At 38.6% G+C, this 16,429-nt stretch overlaps 1 protein-coding gene and 1 pseudogene across 1 annotated transcript in view; one reads left to right on the plus strand and one right to left on the minus strand.

The window, feature by feature from the left end:
* Cntnap2 (contactin associated protein 2) overlaps positions 1-16,429 on the minus strand; it is a 2,202,731-nt gene that overhangs the window by 727,923 nt on the left and 1,458,379 nt on the right. The window lies entirely within an intron of this gene.
* Positions 443-553, plus strand: LOC132653413 (U6atac minor spliceosomal RNA; annotated as a pseudogene).

Genomic DNA, 16,429 nt, shown 5'->3' on the forward strand with positions numbered 1-16,429 from the left:
CCTGAGCACGAGTCTACAGCACTTTGAACATTACTACTAGCAAAGCCAACACCACTCAGTCTTTTGGCAAGTAGCAACCATCTTGAAGATTTGCAAAGTTTCCATAGATCAAGAGGGAGCTGACAGCTCAGATGTGGTCGCTGCAGTGTCTGAGAGTGTGTGGATTTGAGCACAGTTCCTTCAGCTTCCTGAGGAACATGACCAGCAGGCTGAGAATTACCGGAATGTCTCTTCTATTTCCTAAGTTCCATCATATGACTAGCAGCAACTACTTCTATCACGTATACAGTGTTCTGGCTGCACGTGAGCCTGCACACCAGAAGAAGGCACCAAATCTCATTACAGATGGTCATGAGCCACCATGTAGGTGCTGGGAATTGAACTCAGGACCTCTGAAAGAGTAGCCAGTGTGCTTAACTGCTGAGCCCTCTCTCTAGCCCTTGCATTGTATGAAAGAAGAGAAGGTTAGCACTCCCCTTGACAAGGATGGAAGAGGCCCTTGGTCCTAACAGCATGCATACAGTTAAGGCATCGCCATCAACTTCATTTATACTTTTAAGGAACAAAAAGTCAGATAATGTGAAGTTAACTGGCCAGTAGTTGATATATTTAGAAGGTTCTGCTCTCTTGTGTGTATTAAATGGGAACATAATAATGAATGTTATTAGTTATCCTAACACTTCAAGGCAGCTGCTCTTCATTTCAGGGCTTCAGTCAAGAGGCACTAAAGCCACATGTTTAAAAGAAGGATAACTTTTTTTTATGATAAAATATTGATTTATGAAGTGAAATATGCAACGCTAGCTTGTTGGGACTAATGTAACAGTGCATTGCACAGCAGGTAGTTTAAGCAGCAAACGTTAATTTTCTAACCATTATCGGGTCCAGAAGTCGGACATGAAGGTGCTGGCATGCCTGGTTTTCCTTGGTAACTTTCTTTTTGGACCACAGACAGCCACTTTCTCTCTGTATCCTCGCAAGTGGTGCTGTTTCCTCTTATATAAGGACAGCCTGGATCATAGTCCCATCCTTACATTCTACAGGAATAACCCTCTAAAGGCCATTTGAGTCACTTTAGCACTGGGAGTTAGTAGCACAACATACAAAATTTAGGGGTATGGGTTTCAATCCAGAGTAGGTATCTACCTCTATAAAAAGCAACAGGTGGATGGGGGAATTTCATGTTAGGTAAAAATGCTTGCCACCAGATGTGCAAGCCTGAATTTGGTCTACACAACCCAGCTGGTGAAAGAAGAGAAGCAGCGCCTACAAGCTGTCTTCTGTCTCTACTCATATGCTGTGACATGGTGCACCCTATCCACACCCACACACGAGGTAAATATGTAAATGCATAAAATAGTTTTTAGAGGCTCACTAGTTTAGGGTGTATGTGTGTGTGAGAGAGAGAGAGAGAAAGAGAGAGAGAGTTTACATGTATATGAGCAGAAGGTATGTGTGGGTTACACAATGTATTAAGGTGTGTATTTGTGTGGTACTTGTATATGTGCACACATGTCTGCATACATGTATGTGTTCACATAAGGTATGTCATCAAGTGCAGACATAAAAATAGCAGCATGTCTATAATGACGGGGTGAGATTTATTTTAATACTCTCAACTACAATAATTTTTAAGCCTCAGGAGGTGTATCATGTTATTTTAGCTGAAAGTTTTCTTTCCTGTGTTGTTATTTAAGGGTCAGAACTCATACATATAGAGATAATGCTAAGCATTATTCGTTGCCTTTCAAAGACAACCCTTTTTCCCCCAGTGTATTTGCTCTCAGTAATGGAGTCTTGGAGAACTGGTTGGCATTGACTCTGAAAGATGAGTTGTTCACACTGACTGTCCTCTAGGCGGTTCTGCCCCCAAGTGGCACCCAGACATCTCCTAGGCAGCCTGGCCTGATGACAGCGGCTGGGCTCTCTTCTCAGGCTCATGTTCTTCTGGATGCATCAGGACTATTTCCTCGGAAGCTCGGGTACCTTGCCTGGGACTAGAAAGCTGAAAATGAGTTGACATAAACTGATGTGCTGACCTCTGCCATTCCCTGCATACCACAGTGCTTCTAAAGTTTTCTATAACCTTATCATGTAGTGGGGGTAGGGCTTCTGTTCTTCGTTTATGCTAACGTGTATTATAGTGTGCTTACGATTATCACATGGTCACATGACTATGCCAGGTAAAGTTCTAAATTCTTATATGTCAATGCTGAGCTTAACAGGGCAGTATCCGTGATGAAGCTGACCTTCTTGACACTCAGAATAGTTGAGGAAGCCCTAACCTGAAGTTTAGGCAATAGGCACGTTGCTATTGCTCCTACTATATCCTAAAATTGCCCAGAGTGATTTATCAATACACAGCTTCTAAATAACTTATGCTTTGTGACAGTTTACTTTGTGAGAGTCAGTCTTTATTGTCAATTTCATGGGACTTAGAATCAACATAGAAAAAATGTGCACGTTTTTGAGTGATTTATCATTTATATTAGGTTAATAAAAGTGAAAGAACCATTCAAAATGTGTGAACATCATTCCATAGGATACAGTGACAGTCCCAGACTTCATAAATGGAGAAAGTAAGCTGATTACCAGCATTCATTGTTCTTAGCTTCCTGACTGGAGATTCATTGTCAACATTTGCCTCAAACTCCTACTTCCATGATAGACTTTATGCTTGGACTAACCAAATTAAACTCTTCTTTGTCAAGTATTTTATCCCAGAACTCTGTAAATTGTTACCATTAAAGAAAAACAACACAAGATCCAGCCTTGCTACATCTAAAATTTCATGTATAAATATAAGCATATCCATATGTTTATACAAATATATTAAATGTAACTGTATAAATGTAAATTTATTTTATCTATCCACATACATTTGCACATGCACATGCTCATGCAAAACATTTGTTTTAAATTTACTTCTATCCTCTGTAACATCTTTAATAAAATGGGAAATTTACATCAATTTAATACTTTATCAGTGTTTGAATTACTCAACACACTTTGTTATATAGATAAGTGGACTTCAGACAACTTAAAGTAACTTAGGGTATATATTCAGAAGTATATTGTATTATTCAGTAATATTCAGCAGATTTTTAGAAATGTGGGAGTAAATGTTGGATTTGATTTGTTATATGATAGATGAATAGATAAATTAATAATTCCCACATCTAGAAAAGTGTTTGAAAGCTGTTATGTGAGGTGATGGATATATTAATTTGTCCAACTACAGTATTCATTTCACTATGCATAAATACATCAAAGTATCGTATTGGATGTCGTAAATATGTAAGAAAGAAATGAAATTAATATATTAAAAACTTATTGATCCTCCTCTGAATTCATAATAACTAAGATATGGAAGCAGCTTCAGTGTCAACAGATGAAGAAAAAAAAAGTGTCATTAAACAATAGAACACTACAAAAAGTTACAAAAAGACAAGCTCCTTCCAACTGGAACAAGATGGATAAAACTGACGTATTTACCTGTGAAACAGGCCAGCCACAAAGACAGGTACTGAGTGAACATACTCACAGGTAAGACTGAATTACACTGAGATGAATGTTGGTGACCGGGGGCTGTGAAAGATGGGAGAGGGACAGCCGGCAAGGGTCAGTCACCAGGTATCAAACTGCAATTAAGCAAGAGGAAAACTTCCAGTGCTCCACTGTACAGCCAAGGAGCTATAAATAATAATGTATTTTTCAAAATAGCTTCAAGAAAAGATTTGGTATGTTTCACTGAGGAAATAATAAATGTCAGAGATGATGAGGCACTGATTGTCCTGATTTGATAATTACAAATGCATTAAAACATCATGAATTTATATAATTATCATGTCAATTAAAAATAAAACGAAAATGCTAAACTATTTTTCTAATAATAATTGCAAATGGTATGTAAATTGGTTCTTAGAGGCTACTACTCTAATTGAAAACTGTTTCCTATAGGCAGCAATTTCTTGGCCATGTTGCTTTTAGGAACTAACTATTATAGCTTCTGAGGGAAATTATAAAGATGATCTCATCTCCAGGGAAAAGAGAAGTCAGGGACCCTGCTGGCACAGTATATCTGTTTTTTGTTTTTTTTTCATAGCCCATTCCTTGATTCATCAAGATATAATTTAGTATTTTATTTCCCTAGCAGTAATGTTATAACAGGACTGCTTAAAGTGCCACAGAGAATCTCCTTTGGAGAAACAACTCTCCATGATTCAAAATCCACCTGCTAGATGAAATATATATATATATATATATTTTTTGGTGACAAAACAAAGAATAGGTCAAACAGAGAGCAATAGAAAAAGGTATCGGACGGGTCTGATGCTCTTTGGGTGGATGACACCTAAACGAACATCGGTACAATGTCCCAATTTATTTCTAATATCAGAGATCAGACCTCTACTCTTGCCTGATGCGTCTAAAACAAAGAGGGGGAACTGTAGAGAGCTGCGGAATGCTATGCCTTAAAGATGGAGCTGGTTTCTGCCTTCCACTTTCCCGATGGTGAGTGCTCTCTGTCACGAACAATTCCACATTTGGCTAAGGCTGAGGATCTGGCTTGCTTCCATGTATGTGGACCTATCTGCATTGCCCACGTGGCACGCCTGGGTTGGCTACCCAGAGGCTATTTAAGCTGTGGGCTGGCTTTACCCAGGGTCAGATGATTGTTCAAGGTTCCTGAATAAACTGCATTGGAAAAAAAAAAAAAGTAAAATAATACCCAGTTAGGGCCCTGCTCAAATCAACCTTATCTGTTGGATTTCTTTGCTTGTATTGTTTTGTGGCACATTTCATGTATTTAACTAAAAGCGAGAGACCAATCGGCTATAGAGATACTTCTAAAATCTTCCACTGCTCTCTTTTAACACGGTTATTGTAGCTACGAAGTCACACAAGCTCAAGTTTTTGGTAGACAATCTAAACACAGTTAAGCCAAACAAAGTTCCCATACTGAGGAGGGAAAGTTCTCTATCTGACCCATTGAGGGAGGAATTTGGAGTTATTCGCCACTGTCACAAACAGAATCATTCTTCTGGTAGCATTGAAGGTGTGGTCACTGGTCCACTGCCCACACGCCAGTGAGCAGCTGCACACCCACACACATATGGAGGCACTAATTTGATTTAGTGGGTTATTAAAAAAATAGATATAATGTTGGAGGGATTGGTTGGAGGTCATACTTGAGGAGTGGAGCCAGAAAGGAGGACAGGGGTGGAGGTGGATATGGCCTAGTTTCATTGCATACATGTATGAAATTTGCAAGAATAAAGAAAACATACATAAACTAAAAAACTGACAGATTAAAAAAAATAAAAATGTAGTGGTAGTCCAACTCAAATTGGAAAAGACAGAAATAACAAACCATCTAGTTAGCAGCAGTGCAAAACTTCCATGAGCAAATCCTGAGCAGGCTACTGGAAGTAATGTCTTTATTATCTATTTGCACCCATACAGGAAAACCCTCTTCCTCTTATTGGTATCTACTATAGCAACAACAACAACAAAACAACAGGAAGAAGTTGACTTCAGCTCAGCTCTGGTCTAATTATAAGTTGCATAATTATATCTTGCTTAGCTGCATTCCCAAGCAGATGTATCTGAGTTTCTTGACTGACTCTGACACCTTAATTTCAGTTCCTATCTTCATTTTTGCCAAGAGCTATAGTGCACAGTGGTAATCAGCCCTCAATCCAGGAGCAGAGGTAGAGATTAAGACCTTCTATCAGTGGGCTAAATGACCCCTAAAAACACTCAGCCATTGCCCTTAGGCTACAGAATCCAAAAGACGGTTTGTAAACACAATAGATCTTTCATGAGGGAAAGATACAAATTAGATCAAGTAAGTGTTATTGCAATTGTAATAAAGCAGATCAAGTGAGGGGTTAGGATATATATTTGATTATTGCACGTACCACCTCGGTATTATAAGAAATAATTTGAAAATCAGTGTTAGATTTTATAGGAAACTACTGATGAGTCTATCTTGAAAATCCAGAAGAACATCAAGACTAGAGCATATCTTCTGGACAGTTGGGATGATAGGCTACTTTACGAGATGGCCTTGGCCTTGTGTTAGTGATATGTAAAGACCAAGTAGCCCTGAAAAGCTAGCTACAAGTCAGTAAATAGGTGGGACTGTGTGATGGTGCAGACTGGTGGATCAGAGGGTTCTTGAGTTTATCACATATGGCACTTATGTTCAGAGCAAAGAGCTGAAAGTGGGATGTCACAGTGGAGAATTGCCTCAAATTCAGGAGCACCTCTCTGCCATTACAATGATGCTGTGGGTTTGCTCTGCTCTGGAGCTCAGGGAGGTTTCTCTATGAATTGTGGCTTTATCGTGGTAAGCTGATCTTTTCAGAACCAGAATGAACAACACACCATTAACCAAAACTTCATATCTAGAAGTAAAAACATGCAATGCACAACTAAGTTTGAGAATTTTAGGAAAGAGGACTGAGTCATGGAAGATACTGGTGCTGTTCCTTTGTTCAAATAGTATATTAACGGTACAGGAAGAACACTTAGTCAGCTTGCCTGCCGTTGGACAAAGGCAGGGAAGCACCGAGGCTATGGGCTAGGGGCACATCTTTGGCATGCTTTGGATATGGGTGATGACAGATACAGAAAGACACTCAGGACAGGCAGAGGTCCCACTGGGAAATGGCATTCAGTAACAACTGCATAAGATGTCCACCTGTGGACAACAGGGCCTGAACATCAGAGTTTACCTTTTAATATGCTTCTTCAGTGGTGGATGTATGGGTGGAGGAGGAGGGTTCTGATAGGGAACAGTGTGCTGGGGTTCACCTCTCCCTCACACCCCTCAAAAGTTTGTAATTTCCATTGCTAGGAATCTAACCTACAGCCTTGTAAATGCTAGGCACATGCTCCACAAGTGAGGTATAATACATAATACATCTTTGGGGATAATCTTAGTTATACTATAATCCAGCTTTACCCCATTCTACCTTTCTGTAACACAAACCTGATGCAAACGTCCTTCAAAGGAGATCACTTCCCTATGGCCTCAATAATTTTTTAAGTTTATATATAATATTATTACTAAATATTTGGGAATTTTACATCATGAACCGTGATCACACTCATATCCCAGTCCTCTTAGGTGTGTTCCCCCTGAAACACCATGATCTTCCTCATAAAGAAAAGAAGCAGAAGAAAAAGAAGACGAGAAGGAGGAGGAAAAAGAGGAAGAAGAGGAGGAGGAGAAAAAAGAGAAAAAAAACCATACAATTTATGTTGCCCATAAGCTCACTGGAGCACAATCAAACTCCCATCGGCCAGCCCCTTAAAGAGAGCTGAGTCCATTGCTTCCTGCACCCCTGACAGAAGCCACAGTTGCAGAGAGCTACACTCAGAGCATTCTTATCGCAGCTTTGCAGAGTTCTCTTCGATGGCTCTCTATGTAGGTTCTTACTTTCAGGGGTGGGTGGGTTGTGGTAGGGGTTGTCACAGAAGGCTTCCCTTCTCATCCGTGAGTCTGCAGTCACCAATACCACTGTGAAAGTAGCCTCCTTGCCCTTTACAGTCAGTGAGAACACGGGTGATGGACTTATCCATGCTTTCTGGAGACAGCACAGACCACAGACATCGCATGTTCTCCAGCATCACGTGTGTCACAGACCTCAGCATGATCTTCAGTGGCAGTACAGATCAGGGACATCAACACTGCCCTCTGCCAGAGCACAAGCCACAGACAGCACCAGAGTCCTTGGCAGTGGCACTAACCTCACAGGAAATTAGCCTAGTCTCTTAAAGAGACTGGAAGGACAATAAACTGTGGTTCTAAAATGAATGAATAAATGAGTAATTTCAAAATGGACTGGGAATACTTTAGGTTCAAAACAATATCTAAAAAGTGATGGATGCAATGATTGAAGCCTTTTATATAAAATTTAATTAAACAATAAATCCAACATATCTTGTGGCAGAGTATTTCCTGCTTTTATAAGAGGACAGTGTAAGAATTGGGCCTTCTACTAATTCATAAAAGGAGTAATAGGCAAGAGACTGAGGGAGAAGTGTTTGGACTCTGGGCTAGCAGAATAATATCGGAATCAGATCAGCTAAAACAAACAAACAAACAAACAAACAACCTTTCTTTTTGACAAGTGGACTTACTCAGAAAGAAGTAATAGAAGACAAGGTTCCAATACAAAGAAAAAATACATAAAATGAATAGCCTAAAAGCCTTTTTAAAAATAATCTTGTCGAGAGATAACCTTATCTAAAACAAAGGTTTCTGCATAAACTAGAGGTTTGTCAGATGCTGAACAAAAAAAGCAACTCACATCACCCTGGTTTGCACAGCTCATAAATAGATACAAGTATTTTTATACTAGAAACATAGTTACAAAGAAATATAGATCCCACTGTATTCATTAACTTAAGCATCACTTTACTTTCTGAGGACATCCAAGTAGTCTCTTGGGAAAACTAATGAATCAGAAGACAGGGAATTATTATTAATATTTGCAAACACTGATAACATGTTTATGTTTTGTTACTTTGTTTTCCACTTCATTTCAGTTTCTTTGTAATTTTCAAACCAATCTCTTAGAGTTAAAAAAAAAGGCATTATGCAAATTTAGCATCCATGGTGCTTTCTACCACATCACCTCATTAGGCAAAAGCCTGGTAGGATCCAGGAGTGCTTTCAAGTAAAATGCAGTCTGTTCTTTTTCTCCTTCTCAGGAGTAAGCCTGCTGTCAATCTTAAACAAATTTAATATACTTGGCTTTGAATTAATTATATTGTTCATAGTTGTTGCAATTTGTCTGTCTTCTGTCTCAATGTTCTTTGTATTATCTTAGGATGATTTTCCAACAGACTTCCACGCAACAAACACATAGCTTGCTTCTAACATTTCTAAGAACTTGTGAATAGATAATAAGGTCTCTTTACCCCAGTGAATTTCTGCATATTCTGCATTTATTACCAGAAAATCTTCTGGGGAGTAAATGGTTTACTTATGTCATAAGACATTTTTGCTGAGTGAGTGTTTTTACATCTTTACAGTCAGTTTCAAATTGAAAGCTTTAATATGAAGTAAATGAACAAAATATCCATGAAAGCTCCCAAGAAATTTAGTATTATATGCACATATTCCAGTCAAACCTAATGAAGGACCAAGGAATAAGAATATGTCAATCACTGTCACTTTTCGTCCTCTCAGAAAGGAGAAAAGATTTAAGATTCAGTTACACGCAGACTACATATTCTGAGTCCACTCACTCAGATTTTCTCTTGGTTTTGCTCATTATTTGAAAAGGAAATTCACTTTTCTCCATGTGATAAGATTATAGTGAGTTTCTCTCAGCCATAGAAGTCCAGGGTTGGAATGACTTTCAAAGGTCATGTCTGTTGACGCCTCTGGCAGCGCTGAGGTCCAAGAGACTCTTCACTGCAAGTCTAAACTAGCAACACTTGGTAGAGGGACTGGCACAAAAACCAGCAAGAAGGGAGTAAATAACTCCAAGCTGAAATGTCTTGATGAGGACCTGCAGAAGCACAAGAATCCAACCAATGAAAAGGAAGAGCTGGACAAGGTTTGAGCTGGGAGGAGAACGAACAAGTTCAACTCCAATGTTAGACAAATACAAGCCAAAGGAGAAGGTGCCACTCTCCAAAGACAGCCCACTGCCCTTAACTTTCAACTCCTCTAATTTACTCTCCATTTTCCGATTCCAACTTCAAGAAGCAAACATCTGATCCTAATTTGGCTCCCCACATGGTAGCCCCACAGGGAAAGATTTGGCAGGCTAGACAAGCCAAGTGTCCAGTCCCCTTAGCATTATATTTTTCTCATTACAAATTAATACACTGGCATCCAAGTTTATAATTTGGCTTTGCATGCATCTTACCCACACAGCAAATGGCAGCCAAGCCATTCCATCTCTTCAGCAGTTATTTTTTATTTTAAGTCAGTCTAATGACATTTTGATTGTGGATCTCAATCTCACAGACTCTGATTATAATCAGATCAAACTGGAGTGAGCTGATAAATCAGGTTCTGCCAGACGAGTCTGGCTCGGATTGTAGGAAACTCATTAAGGTACTGTCAAGCTATCCTGAGACAGCACCAGAGACTTCTCTGTGTGATGTAATTTCATCTACTAGCATCTGATGCTGTAAACTGAGTTTCTTTTCCTTTCTGATATATCTGAATGCAGTACACAGGCCAGCATTTCATTGTACTCTCCTTGGAAGTCACTGCCAATCCAAGTTCTTCTAAATCCATTCTGATATACATGAAACACAGTGTGTTTCCTTTTCCCCACTACATTCTCATTCAGAGATGAAGCTTCCAAGGCAGTTCAACATTATTTTTATTTTCACAAGGGCTTCTCTTTTATAGACCTTTCTTCTACGATATAACCCCAATTATATTTCCCCTCAGATCATTCGTGTTTTTTTTTTTTTTGAAAATATTCGGAATCAAGACTGCAGATATTTTCTTAATTTCAGTAGAAGGTATAGTCCCTATCAGGAGGTGATACTCAAAACAGGCAAACAACGTTAAGCTTGTATTTTTAGAAAAGTTTTCAACATTTGATTATTATTCCACAATGTTCTCTCAGATTACTTTTATTCATATTTATTTAACATTATCAAAAACTATTTTCTCCTCAGCTGATAAAACTCAGGGTCCTGACAGATACGCATCTCTTCATAGTAAAATATTCTAGACTTTGTTTTATAAAACTACATCATAATTTCATTTTACATTTGCTTTTCCCATGTTATTTTTAGACTCTAATTAACTTGTAGTTCACAATTTAATATTGTACAATAACTCTTTGTTATCATTAGCCTGATTCTTCTCTTCCAAACATTGTTCAAGTTCGATCACAAACATCCGTTGCAGGTAAGTAATTTCATGTGTTAACATGTCAGCAAGTTCTGTATAGTGTTACTTCCAGGAAGTGTGCATTTCACAGCATGGAAGACATCAACTGATGTCAGAGAAGTCTTGTTCAGATGGTTTCTTTACAGAAAATTTAAAGCATACATACATATATGTAATATATACATTTGTATAATATTCTATGTTATATGTATTTGGATTCTTATACAGAAACAAGCATATTAACAAATATACTGATATATAATTTAATACTCCTCTACACACTTACATTTTACAGGTATATATTCATACACAGGTATAGCTATAGAGTCTATTATGATTTCGGTACAAAATGTCCCCCAAAAGCCCATGTGGTGAAAGCCTGCTATCCAACGCAGCAGTACATGGAGAAGTCAGGGCTTGAGGATTGATTGGAATTGAATGCTCTGATCTAGTCAGTGGGTTAGCCCATTGGTGGATACATGCTTTAATGAAGTAGTTCTCAACCTTCCTAATGCTGCTACCTTTTATTACAATTCCTCATGTTGTGGTAATATCCAACCATAACATTATTTTCATTACTAATTTCTAACTATAATTTTGCTACTGCTATGAACTGTAATGTGCAGGATATAGTATGAATCTGATATGCATGATATGTGATATGTAACCCTCTGAAAGGGTCATTTGATCCACATGGGTGGATCACGACCAACAGGTTGAAAACCACTGCTTTTAATTGGTTTGAGGAGGGTGTGTGTGTGAGCGTGTGTGTGTGAGCGTGTGTGTGTGTGAGCGTGCGTGTGTGTGTGTGTGCGTGCTCTCTTTCTTGTATCTTCTTCTTGGCTGTCATAAGGTGATCATGCTGGTTCTACTATGCACTTCCCATCATATGTCTCCTTATCACAAATCCCAATCAATGGGGCTAATCCTCCATCAAAAGTTCGTTTGTTCAATAATAGAGAGCTCACTAACACAGACCCTGAGACGGGTAAGTATCTATCCAGATAGATAAGTATAAAGATATAGTTACTGTGACAGATGTAGACCGTGGGTTTCTTGCTTATATTTGAACAGTCTATTTATTTCCAGATTGGAAGAAGAATAACAGATGGCCCAAGAACAGAAGGAAGAAATTGTAGCTGTTGATAACCTTGTCATTTCATGACCAGGATTACAATAATTACATTGATATTAATTAAATATATATAAAATATCTTGAAAATATTCAAGAGCAAAATGTTTAGTAGGAAATCTGCCAAATTAATCTATGTTTTTGTTGTGTTATATTAGCTTAACTAATATAAGTATAGTATTTTCAAAATGTAAGTTCCTACCAACACAATTCTTTAAAGAACTTGAAAGAAAAATTCTCAATTTCATATGAAAAAACAAAAAAAACCCTAGAATTGCTAAAACAATCTTATACAATAACGGATCTTCTGGAAGTATCTCCATACCATATCTCAAGCTGTACTATAGAGCAACAGCAATAAAAACTGCATGGTACTGGCATAGAAAGAGGCTGGAAGATCAATGGAATAGAACAGAAGACCCAGAAATAAGCCCACACACCTACGGATACTTGATTTTTGACAAAGGTGCCAGAACAATACAAAGGAAAAAAGACAGCATTTTCAACAAATGATGCTGGTCTAACTGGATGTCTATATGTGGAAAAATGAAAATAGATCTATATTTATCACCTTGCACAAAACTGAAGTTCAAGTGGATCAAAGACCTCAACATAAAACCAGACACACTAAACCTGTTTGAAGAAAAAGTGGGGAAGAGCTTTGAACTCATTGGCACAGGAGATAATTTCCTGAACAGAACACTAATATCATAAGCTCTAAGATCAACAATCAATAAATTGGAACTCATGAAACTGAAAAGCTTCTGTAAAGCAAAAGACACTGTTGTCAGAATAAACGATGGCCTACAGATTGGGAAAAGATTTTCACCAACCCTATATATCTGACAGAGGGCTAATATTTAGAATATATAAAGAACTCAAGAAATTAAAAAGCAACAAATTAAGTAATCCAGTTAAAAAATGGGGTTCAGAGCTAAACAGAGAATTCCCAATAGAGGAATATAGAATGGCAGAGAAACACTTAAAGAAATGTTCAATGTTCTTAGTCATCAGGAAGACGCAAATCAAAGGAACACTGAGAAAACTTAAGTGACAACACATGCTGGAGAGGATATGGAAAAAGGGGAACCCTCTTCCATCGCTGGTGGAAATGTAATCTTGTATAACCACTTTTGAAATCAATCTGGTGCTTCCTCAGAAAATTAGGAATAGTGCTACCTGAAGATCCAGCTATACTACTCCTAGTCATATATCCAAAAAATGCTCAACTATACAACAAGGACATTTGCTCAAGCAGTTTTGTAGCAACTCTATTTGTAATAGCCAGAATCTGGAAATAACCTAGATGTCCCTCAACTGAGGAATGGATATAGAAATTGTGGTACACTTACACAATGGAATACTACTCAGCTATTAAAAACAAGGAAATCATGAAATTTGCAGGCAAATGGTGGGAACCAGAAAAGATCATCTTGAGTGAGGTATCCCAGAAGCAGAAAGACACATATGGTATATGCTCACTCATAAGTGTTTATTAGGCATACAATATAATATAAACATAGTACAATCTGTACATCTAAAAAAGCTAAACAACAAGAGAGACCCCAGGGAATATCCTCAATCCTCATTTAGAAGGACAAACATGATAGACATCAGAAGCAGAAGACAGGGAACAGGACAGGAGCATACCACAGAGGGCCTCTGAAAGAATCTACTGATAGAGATATCGAAGCAGACTGAGACTCATAGCCAAACTTTGGGCAGAATGGATGGAATTTTATGAAAGAAGGGAGAGACAGAAAGACCTGGAGGGAACAGGAGCTCCAAAAGTTGACCAACAGATCCAAAAAACTGGGCCCTGGGGGTCCTGCAGAGTCTGATACCCCAACCAAGGACCATGTATGGAGGACTTAAAAACCCCTGCTCATATGTAGCCCATAGACTCAATCTCCAAGTAAGGGGACCAGGGGCTGTCTCTGGCATGATCTCAGTGGCTGGCTCTCTGATCACCTCCACCTGGGGGGGTGCAGCCTTACCAAGCCACAGAGGAAGACAATGCAGCTAATCCTGATGAGACCTGAAGAGTCTAAGATCAGATAGAAGGGGAGGATGTCTTCCCTTATCAGTGGACTATGGAAGGGGCATAGGGTAAGAAGAGGAAGGGAGAGTGGGATTGGGAGGAGATGAGGGAGGGGGTTACAACTGAGATACAAAGTGAATACATTGTAATAAATAATAATAGTTTTAAAATTAAGTCCTTTATGAAATCTATGGGATTTGCATGCACTGGCCATAATTTGAAAGGATCATTATTTTTACTTGTTTCACTGCTTCCACTTCACAGCATTTCCAATTTTTTTATATTGCAACCTTAGAAATTGTCTGACCAGCTCTGTTTATGCAACGCTGTGGCTGTAGCTAATGAGCTGAAAGCTTTGTCCTGATCAGGTTTGATGTTTCTTCCCTGAGTCTTGAAGATCTACTGTCTATTTGTTCATTCTTGTTGCATTGATTTTCTTAACATTTTGATGGTTTGGAATACAGACAGAATGAAGTGCTTGGGCTTGTACATAGGCTGCAGTGACTGCCTCCTCCAAACGAGGAGGAATTTGGGCCATCTAACATACAGGTACAGTTATGTAAAAACTGGCTTCTAACTCTAAACTCCAACTTGTCTAGAGAGTGGGCTTGTGTTAGGAGCATCTCTGACATTGCGGTCCTGGCCTCTGGAGGCTCTGTCTCCCCTGCTTGCCTGCACATTGCCCTCTGTTCTAGCCCCACTGCGGGCTCCTTTTCTGTGTCTTCTCTGTGTTATTCCTCTCAGCCACCTACAAGATCTTCCTCAGTGGAGGAATGTATCACTCTGGATAGGAAGTGACTCACCACTCTAAATATTCTCTTTCAGGGTATGAGTGGAATTGTCTGTCTCTATCAGTGTCCAGTGTACACAGGGTGACCAACCCGTCTCTGATCGACCTCATTCTAGCAGGGGCTCTCAGAAAACAAGAGCAAATTAACAAAGTGAGCAGGTGACTTGGGATGTGTCATTTATGTGAAGTGTAGCTATAGGACTGTCTTCTGGAAAGATTTTTTTTAAAAGAAAGAAAATGTCAGCATCTAGTGTTAATATTTTATCTGAAAAGAAATGGATGTAACCTTTTGCAACATTTTCAATTTCATCAACATGCAATTTGCATGTTCTGGGGTATCTTGATATTAAAAACATGAAAGTCAAGTACTCTACTGAAAGAGGTACATGTTTTCATTTCTTTCACATCAAATGTTTCCTAATGTGCTCCCAAACACATTGTCAGCTGAAGCATTACTTCTTAACATACTTGTCAGGGCGGCTGATACTAGATCAGAAGACATCAGCAGGAAGCTTTTGCAGCTCTTTCAAAATGTCCCCTTTGCTACTTAGTAAAAAATGCCCCTGCCTCTAATTTTTTTAAATAATTTATTTTATTTTATGTGCATTAGTGTAAAGGTGTCAGATCCTTTGGAAATGGGGTTACAGACAGTTGTGAGCTGTCATGTGGGTGGTGGGAATTGAACCTGGGTCCATTGGAAGAGCAGACAGTGCTCTTAACCACGGAGCCATCTCTCCAGCCCCAGCCTCTAATTTTTAAATATGCTAAAATGCATAATAATGCTGCAGACTAGAACAAATTAATAAAACTGCCTAAGTGGTTCTTTTATTCAATGGTCTCATGTGTTTTCTTTTCCCCAATTTCTTGGTAGAAAGTTCATGAGTCATAAAGACATATAAACTTGCATTTCACATTGGCTTGGCCTCAGTATGATTAGAGATTTTGTTGTTGTTGAGTTGATGAGCTCCGGTGAGGATGCACTTCTTCAGATATAAAATGGATATAGTGACACGTGAGTCCAAATATTAGAGCTGGTGTAATAGGACAATGTGCTCTCATTCCCAGGCATGTGTTAAACATGTACCAATGTTATTCCTGTCCTGTCATCACTAGCACAGTCTCTTTTATGAATAATTATTGTTAAGAATTATTATAGAAGGGAAGGAAGACCTCACCCCTCAGTGACTAAGGGAGAGGCATATGGGGAGAAAAGGAAAGAAGGATGGGACTGGGAAGAGACGAGTGAGGGGGACACAGTAGGATACAAATTGAATAAATTGTAATAAATGATAATAAAAATTAAAAAAAGAATTATTATCTAACAACACAAGGGACAATATGTTTTGCTTATACTTGTGATCATGTGCCAAGAAAAAAAAATGTGCAAGTTCCTTAAGGGAATTTCCTACCTGAGGTGAGGGTCATAGTGGCCATAACAACATAACATTATTTATTGTCCCCTAATGTCTCCCTACCTAGCAAACAGCCTTGGTAACTTGTAGGCAAATGTAATAGTTAATAGAATCCAGAAAAGTTTTGATATTCATAGGCAAAAAAATATCTTTGGAAACTTAAGTCTCTGAC

Source organism: Meriones unguiculatus, chromosome 3 (genome assembly GCF_030254825.1).
Source record: "Meriones unguiculatus strain TT.TT164.6M chromosome 3, Bangor_MerUng_6.1, whole genome shotgun sequence".
Taxonomy (NCBI): Eukaryota; Metazoa; Chordata; class Mammalia; order Rodentia; family Muridae; genus Meriones; species Meriones unguiculatus.